At 44.2% G+C, this 9,815-nt stretch overlaps 1 long non-coding RNA gene across 1 annotated transcript; it reads left to right on the forward strand.

Annotated features, from left to right (window-relative positions):
* Positions 1–3,256: 3,256 nt before the first annotated feature.
* LOC311253900 lies at positions 3,257–6,257 on the forward strand. The gene is made up of 2 exons (XR_014622026.1): positions 3,257–3,572; positions 5,062–6,257. It is a non-coding gene; the product is annotated as an uncharacterized lncRNA (long non-coding RNA).
* Positions 6,258–9,815: the final 3,558 nt, after the last annotated feature.

The raw sequence follows: 9,815 nt of genomic DNA on the forward strand, positions 1-9,815 counted from the left end.
AAAGTCATCTGTGACTTTCCTTTGCCCTGAGCTCAGGCTCACAACCTCACGCTGCCTGGCTGCTGTTGAGACACAGACCACAATGGATTCTCGATTGTTTGCTGTCAGGTAAAGCAACACTAGGTAACTTCCCAGAGAGGGTAGGTACATACCTGACGTAAAGAAGTCTAGTGCGACCTGGCATTGGCATTGGTTTACAAAAAATCCAAGTAGCTGCTGGCTAAATCCACCGATGAATAAACGTGTCTTAAATCAGGTCGCACTAGACTTCTTTATGTCAGGTATGTACTGTACCTACCCGCTCTGGGAAGTTACACAGTGCGGTTTCTGCCGCCGTGACCCCAGCCAAGCTGCAGAGGCGTCACCATTCATCATATTAACCATTATTCTACCACATAACTGAGTTTAGAAATATTATTTTAAGGTCGAAAAACTACCTAGTGTTGCTTTAAGTTCATGTTTTAGCAGAATGTGAAAACAATATGAACTTTTACTTACAGTAACTTATTAGTAATACTTATTCTCATTATTACTTATTATTCTATTACTGTTTATTATTTTAAACATGCACACGAACACACAGACAATTATTGTCTTTTTTATTTTTCTTAAATTTTACTCTATTTTTATATGTTTATATTAACTTATGAAGTGTATTTTTGTCCTGTTTAATTGACTCTGTGGTGGGTGCTTGTGTACTTGTGTTGTGTTATTTGTGCTGCTTTCTTTTCACTATTTTATAACTTGTGTGTTTCAGGTATGACAGAGAAGAGAGAGGAAAACAAATGTGGTGCAGTTCTAGGACGACTGGTTCCCAACCCAATCAGCTCCTTACCACGCAGTGGTAGCCACCACGGACGCCTGAGTTAACAACGTCAACTAGCCAACGGCGTTAGCCGAGCAGCTGGCCCACGAGAGACAGCCCAGTCTCCCTACGACACGGCGGAGAGGAGCAGAGGATCCGGTGGGTAGGCGCTGATGGCATTAGCCTAGCAGCTGGCCCACGAGAGACAGCCCAGTCTCCCTACGACGACGGTGGAGAGGAGCAGAGGATCCGGTGGGTAGGCGCTGATGGCATTAGCCTAGCAGCTGGCCCACGAGAGAGAACCCAGTCCCCCGACTACAACGGCGGAGAGGAGCAGAGGATCCGGTGGACAGGTGCTGACGGCGTTAGCCTAGCAGCTGGCCCACGAGAGACAGCCCAGTCCCCCGACTACAACGGCGGAGAGGAGCAGAGGATCCGGTGGACAGGTGCTGACGGCGTTAGCCTAGCAGCTGGCCCACGAGAGACAGCCCAGTCTCCCTGCTCGTGTGAGAGCTAAGCTTGTGAGAAACCACAATGGAGGAAGAGGGGGGTGTCAGACTTTGCGGGCGCGGCAACATACCACCACTGCCCCCAGTCATACTAACTGTCATGTTGCTGGTAAGTTGGTAAATTGAAATTTTCTGAAGTAATCCATTTGAGGATTATAGTGTTGAAGTTTTGTCACACCAAATGTCTGTGCATATAGTACTGTGTAAAGTGTGTACACACACACCCACACAGAAACATGTCCTCACAATTGATGTCTTATTTTATTTTCTTCAATTTTTACTCTATTTATATATGTATATATTAACTCATGAAGTGTATTTGTGTTCTGTTTAATTGACTCTTTGCGCTTTAGCAACACAGTCTCTGTGACATTCATGCAAATAAAGTAAATTTGAATTGAGAGTGAGAGAGACAGAGAGACAGAGAGAGCTGACACATAGATTTAATGACAATGACAATGACATTGTTGATCATGTTAACAATATGCTGAGCCTTAGACAGATTTGTATTATGTTCGCATTTGAAGTTGTTATGGAATGCAATGTGAATAAAATAAAAAAGTACGGTGTGATTTCTTCATTATACACCAGTAGACACCACATGGATATACAAGAGTCTAAGGAGGAAGTCAAAGGAGGAAGCTACATAAAACCCGAGAGAGAGAGAGAGAGAGAGAGAGAGAGAGAGAGAGAGAGAGTCAGATGTCACTGCATGTCACACATTAAGAAATATTTCAATGTAAAGACTGAAAGACTCATTTATTTCTGTTCCCTTTTGCTACACTTCTGCCGCGGCAGATCTGCAAATGCGTGCCATGATCCGCAAGTGTAGAAAAAAGTCATCTGTGACTTTCCTTTGCCCTGAGCTCAGGCTCACAACCTCACGCTGCCTGGCTGCTGTTGAGACACAGACCACAATGGATTCTCGATTGTTTGCTGTCAGGTAAAGCAACACTAGGTAACTTCCCAGAGAGGGTAGGTACATACCTGACGTAAAGAAGTCTAGTGCGACCTGGCATTGGCATTGGTTTACAAAAAATCCAAGTAGCTGCTGGCTAAATCCACCGATGAATAAACGTGTCTTAAAGCAGGTCGCACTAGACTTCTTTATGTCAGGTATGTACTGTACCTACCCGCTCTGGGAAGTTACACAGTGCGGTTTCTGCCGCCGTGACCCCAGCCAAGCTGCAGAGGCGTCACCATTCATCATATTAACCATTATTCTACCACATAACTGAGTTTAGAAATATTATTTTAAGGTCGAAAAACTACCTAGTGTTGCTTTAAGTTCATGTTTTAGCAGAATGTGAAAACAATATGAACTTTTACTTACAGTAACTTATTAGTAATACTTATTCTCATTATTACTTATTATTCTATTACTGTTTATTATTTTAAACATGCACACGAACACACAGACAATTATTGTCTTTTTTATTTTTCTTAAATTTTACTCTATTTTTATATGTTTATATTAACTTATGAAGTGTATTTTTGTCCTGTTTAATTGACTCTGTGGTGGGTGCTTGTGTACTTGTGTTGTGTTATTTGTGCTGCTTTCTTTTCACTATTTTATAACTTGTGTGTTTCAGGTATGACAGAGAAGAGAGAGGAAAACAAATGTGGTGCAGTTCTAGGACGACTGGTTCCCAACCCAATCAGCTCCTTACCACGCAGTGGTAGCCACCACGGACGCCTGAGTTAACAACGTCAACTAGCCAACGGCGTTAGCCGAGCAGCTGGCCCACGAGAGACAGCCCAGTCTCCCTACGACACGGCGGAGAGGAGCAGAGGATCCAGTGGGTAGGCGCTGATGGCATTAGCCTAGCAGCTGGCCCACGAGAGACAGCCCAGTCTCCCTACGACGACGGTGGAGAGGAGCAGAGGATCCGGTGGGTAGGCGCTGATGGCATTAGCCTAGCAGCTGGCCCACGAGAGAGAACCCAGTCCCCCGACTACAACGGCGGAGAGGAGCAGAGGATCCGGTGGACAGGTGCTGACGGCGTTAGCCTAGCAGCTGGCCCACGAGAGACAGCCCAGTCCCCCGACTACAACGGCGGAGAGGAGCAGAGGATCCGGTGGACAGGTGCTGACGGCGTTAGCCTAGCAGCTGGCCCACGAGAGACAGCCCAGTCTCCCTGCTCGTGTGAGAGCTAAGCTTGTGAGAAACCACAATGGAGGAAGAGGGGGGTGTCAGACTTTGCGGGCGCGGCAACATACCACCACTGCCCCCAGTCATACTAACTGTCATGTTGCTGGTAAGTTGGTAAATTGAAATTTTCTGAAGTAATCCATTTGAGGATTATAGTGTTGAAGTTTTGTCACACCAAATGTCTGTGCATATAGTACTGTGTAAAGTGTGTACACACACACCCACACAGAAACATGTCCTCACAATTGATGTCTTATTTTATTTTCTTCAATTTTTACTCTATTTATATATGTATATATTAACTCATGAAGTGTATTTGTGTTCTGTTTAATTGACTCTTTGCGCTTTAGCAACACAGTCTCTGTGACATTCATGCAAATAAAGTAAATTTGAATTGAGAGTGAGAGAGACAGAGAGACAGAGAGAGCTGACACATAGATTTAATGACAATGACAATGACATTGTTGATCATGTTAACAATATGCTGAGCCTTAGACAGATTTGTATTATGTTCGCATTTGAAGTTGTTATGGAATGCAATGTGAATAAAATAAAAAAGTACGGTGTGATTTCTTCATTATACACCAGTAGACACCACATGGATATACAAGAGTCTAAGGAGGAAGTCAAAGGAGGAAGCTACATAAAACCCGAGAGAGAGAGAGAGAGAGAGAGAGAGAGAGAGAGAGAGAGAGAGAGAGTCAGATGTCACTGCATGTCACACATTAAGAAATATTTCAATGTAAAGACTGAAAGACTCATTTATTTCTGTTCCCTTTTGCTACACTTCTGCCGCGGCAGATCTGCAAATGCGTGCCATGATCCGCAAGTGTAGAAAAAAGTCATCTGTGACTTTCCTTTGCCCTGAGCTCAGGCTCACAACCTCACGCTGCCTGGCTGCTGTTGAGACACAGACCACAATGGATTCTCGATTGTTTGCTGTCAGGTAAAGCAACACTAGGTAACTTCCCAGAGAGGGTAGGTACATACCTGACGTAAAGAAGTCTAGTGCGACCTGGCATTGGCATTGGTTTACAAAAAATCCAAGTAGCTGCTGGCTAAATCCACCGATGAATAAACGTGTCTTAAAGCAGGTCGCACTAGACTTCTTTATGTCAGGTATGTACTGTACCTACCCGCTCTGGGAAGTTACACAGTGCGGTTTCTGCCGCCGTGACCCCAGCCAAGCTGCAGAGGCGTCACCATTCATCATATTAACCATTATTCTACCACATAACTGAGTTTAGAAATATTATTTTAAGGTCGAAAAACTACCTAGTGTTGCTTTAAGTTCATGTTTTAGCAGAATGTGAAAACAATATGAACTTTTACTTACAGTAACTTATTAGTAATACTTATTCTCATTATTACTTATTATTCTATTACTGTTTATTATTTTAAACATGCACACGAACACACAGACAATTATTGTCTTTTTTATTTTTCTTAAATTTTACTCTATTTTTATATGTTTATATTAACTTATGAAGTGTATTTTTGTCCTGTTTAATTGACTCTGTGGTGGGTGCTTGTGTACTTGTGTTGTGTTATTTGTGCTGCTTTCTTTTCACTATTTTATAACTTGTGTGTTTCAGGTATGACAGAGAAGAGAGAGGAAAACAAATGTGGTGCAGTTCTAGGACGACTGGTTCCCAACCCAATCAGCTCCTTACCACGCAGTGGTAGCCACCACGGACGCCTGAGTTAACAACGTCAACTAGCCAACGGCGTTAGCCGAGCAGCTGGCCCACGAGAGACAGCCCAGTCTCCCTACGACACGGCGGAGAGGAGCAGAGGATCCGGTGGGTAGGCGCTGATGGCATTAGCCTAGCAGCTGGCCCACGAGAGACAGCCCAGTCTCCCTACGACGACGGTGGAGAGGAGCAGAGGATCCGGTGGGTAGGCGCTGATGGCATTAGCCTAGCAGCTGGCCCACGAGAGACAGCCCAGTCTCCCTACGACACGGCGGAGAGGAGCAGAGGATCCGGTGGGTAGGCGCTGATGGCATTAGCCTAGCAGCTGGCCCACGAGAGACAGCCCAGTCTCCCTACGACGACGGTGGAGAGGAGCAGAGGATCCAGTGGACAGGCGCCGATGGCGTTAGCCAAGCAGCTGACCCTCCAACTGACTGCCGCAGTGGCCGCATGACGGACTGTGGACTCAGGGAGTGTGTCACCTTGCCTACTCCAAAGATACCCTGCTAGCCCTGTGGGACAAAAACAGCGCACCCTCTGACCATCTCCCTGCTCGTGTGAGAGCTAAGCTGGTGAGAAACCACAGTGGAGGAAGAGGGGGTGTCAGACTTTGCGGACGCGGCAACATACCACCACTGCCCCCAGTCATACTAACTGTCAGGTTGCTGGTAAGTGGGTAAATTGAGATTTTCTGAAGTAATCCATTTGAGGGTTTTTGTCTGTGCATATGGTACTGTGTAAAGTGTGTACACACACACCCACACAGAAACATGTCCTCACAATTGATGTCTTATTTTATTTTCTTCAATTTTTACTCTATGTATATATGTATATATTAACTCATGAAGTGTATTTGTGTTCTGTTTAATTGACTCTTTGCGCTTTAGCAACACAGTCTCTGTGACATTCATGCAAATAAAGTAAATTTGAATTGAGAGTGAGAGAGACAGAGAGACAGAGAGAGCTGACACATAGATTTAATGACAATGACAATGACATTGTTGATCATGTTAACAATATGCTGAGCCTTAGACAGATTTGTATTATGTTCGCATTTGAAGTTGTTATGGAATGCAATGTGAATAAAATAAAAAAGTACGGTGTGATTTCTTCATTGTACACCAGTAGACACCACATGGATATACAAGAGTCTAAGGTATCCAGGGGCCATCAAGTATCTCAATGATTTCTTCAAGTACACAGGAATATTCAGGTGGGCTGTCAAAGTCTTCATGTAACCATAGTAAGGGCTGTAGTAGGCTGTTTGTGTCGCTCCAATCAACATTGGTTTCGGGGAAGTTCGTCAGCATCTCGTCAAACAGAAAGATGTCAGTGTTCATACACAGTAATTCGCTTTCGCGATACTCTGTCTTTGTATCATTGGACTGCATTGTCACGTCAGTCTGGACACCACTGTTATCATCTGCCATCCCTCAGTGGAATTGGAGTTTGGGTCTCTGGTGATCAGAGAAAGTGTTTGTTTATTCAGTCACAAATCACACACACACACAGGATATAATGTAGACGGTTCTGCTGTATAATTAGCAGGGGAATACATCACTGCATGTCACAAATGAATAGTCACTGAGCCTGTATCTGGTCAGGATCTGTCTCGCCTTTCTATGTCTGACAGTACAGATATATTCTGCTAATTCTCTCTCAAAAATAATTGTGAGTGTGTGTGAGTCTTAAAGACACAAAAAATAAGATCAACAAAAAGTAAACATACCATGTGGTCAATGTTTGACAGTTGAGGTGGAGGCAGAGATGCACTTTCTTACTTTTCTCTAACACTTACAGACAGATTCACCTCCTGTTACGTGAAACAGCATAGATTTGCCAATGCAAACAGTACAGCATCAAGTCATCAAAAAATATCATAGGCAGATGGCATATGGAAACCTATATTGTTACGCGTAACCGGAGGTGAATCTGTCTGCAATCTAACTTTGTCCAAGTAGTATCATTCGTTCCAATTGACACGAAATTGTCCAACCTATGCTGTAAGTGAGTCTGGCTGTAATCAAACTTTCCCCAGGTCAACAAAAACTATCATAGGCAGAAGGCATAGGGAAACCTGTGCAGTTACGCGCAGTGTCCCACCTATGCTGTAGTGTTACGCGTAACTGCTGTTTGATTACAGCCAGACTCACTTACAGCATAGGTTGGATGATTTCTTGTCAATTGGAACGAATGACACCACTTGGATAACATTGTTTCAGATGGACCGAATGATTTCCGTTGGATAATGTGAACCTTGCTGCTACGCGTAACCGGAGGTGAATCTGTCTGCAATCTAACTTTGTCCAAGTAGTATCATTCGTTCCAATTGACACGAAATTGTCCAACCTATGCTGTAAGTGAGTCTGGCTGTAATCAAACTTTCCCCAGGTCAACAAAAACTATCATAGGCAGAAGGCATAGAGAAACCTGTGCAGTTACGCGCAGTGTCCCACCTATGCTGTAGTGTTACGCGTAACTGCTGTTTGATTACAGCCAGACTCACTTACAGCATAGGTTGGATGATTTCTTGTCAATTGGAACGAATGACACCACTTGGATAACATTGTTTCAGATGGACCGAATGATTTCCGTTGGATAAGGAAACCTATATTGTTACGCGTAACCGGAGGTGAATCTGTCTGCAATCTAACTTTGTCCAAGTAGTATCATTCGTTCCAATTGACACGAAATTGTCCAACCTATGCTGTAAGTGAGTCTGGCTGTAATCAAACTTTCCCCAGGTCAACAAAAACTATCATAGGCAGAAGGCATAGAGAAACCTGTGCAGTTACGCGCAGTGTCCCACCTATGCTGTAGTGTTACGCGTAACTGCTGTTTGATTACAGCCAGACTCACTTACAGCATAGGTTGGATGATTTCTTGTCAATTGGAACGAATGACACCACTTGGATAACATTGTTTCAGATGGACCGAATGATTTCCGTTGGATAATGTGAACCTTGCTGCTACGCGTAACCGGAGGTGAATCTGTCTGCAATCTAACTTTGTCCAAGTAGTATCATTCGTTCCAATTGACACGAAATTGTCCAACCTATGCTGTAAGTGAGTCTGGCTGTAATCAAACTTTCCCCAGGTCAACAAAAACTATCATAGGCAGAAGGCATAGAGAAACCTGTGCAGTTACGCGCAGTGTCCCACCTATGCTGTAGTGTTACGCGTAACTGCTGTTTGATTACAGCCAGACTCACTTACAGCATAGGTTGGATGATTTCTTGTCAATTGGAACGAATGACACCACTTGGATAACATTGTTTCAGATGGACCGAATGATTTCCGTTGGATAATGTGAACCTTGCTGCTACGCGTAACCGGAGGTGAATCTGTCTGCAATCTAACTTTGTCCAAGTAGTATCATTCGTTCCAATTGACACGAAATTGTCCAACCTATGCTGTAAGTGAGTCTGGCTGTAATCAAACTTTCCCCAGGTCAACAAAAACTATCATAGGCAGAAGGCATAGAGAAACCTGTGCAGTTACGCGCAGTGTCCCACCTATGCTGTAGTGTTACGCGTAACTGCTGTTTGATTACAGCCAGACTCACTTACAGCATAGGTTGGATGATTTCTTGTCAATTGGAACGAATGACACCACTTGGATAACATTGTTTCAGATGGACCGAATGATTTCCGTTGGATAATGTGAACCTTGCTGCTACGCGTAACCGGAGGTGAATCTGTCTGCAATCTAACTTTGTCCAAGTAGTATCATTCGTTCCAATTGACACGAAATTGTCCAACCTATGCTGTAAGTGAGTCTGGCTGTAATCAAACTTTCCCCAGGTCAACAAAAACTATCATAGGCAGAAGGCATAGAGAAACCTGTGCAGTTACGCGCAGTGTCCCACCTATGCTGTAGTGTTACGCGTAACTGCTGTTTGATTACAGCCAGACTCACTTACAGCATAGGTTGGATGATTTCTTGTCAATTGGAACGAATGACACCACTTGGATAACATTGTTTCAGATGGACCGAATGATTTCCGTTGGATAATGTGAACCTTGCTGCTACGAATCATCACAGTGCAATCAGGGTGGATGTTGTGTAAATGACTATGAATGACCATGTCAGCAGTGGGTGGACTTCCAACTACTGTAAAGTCAAAACAGCTTCCTTTAAGCCAACCCACGTTAGGTGCATAAGTAGGGCATGTAAAAGGGACTACGTGAGACACATCAACATCACAGTCCTTCTGTCTCTGAAGGGAGAGGTACTCACTTGTGCTCTTCTCATCACACTGAAGGTCACAGCACACTCACTGCGCACAGCCTGGATGACTTACAACTGGGGTTCTATTGGATATTGAGTGACTTTCCACGAACAGCGCTACACGATGAAGGACAATACTCGCTTCATTGTGACGGATCGCCCGCCGTGGTATTCCAAGTCTGCTCACAAGAACGTTTTCGAGTGTGAAAGTGCACTGGGACTGTTCGAGAAGGTGGTCGACCTGATGATATGCAAGGAGGGTGAACTGTCTGACAGGGAGAAGATGTACAATCCGAAGAATGTCTACAAGATCATCAGGGACAAGGTGATTCGGGACGCCGATGCTATTCCACAAAAGCCGTCACACTCTCTGTTGCTTGCGCTAATGGACCTTGTGGACATCGCAGGTGGAAACGACTTTGAGT

Source organism: Pagrus pagrus, assembly GCF_965226575.1.
Source record: "Pagrus pagrus genome assembly, contig: HAP1_SCAFFOLD_63, whole genome shotgun sequence".
Taxonomy (NCBI): Eukaryota; Metazoa; Chordata; class Actinopteri; order Spariformes; family Sparidae; genus Pagrus; species Pagrus pagrus.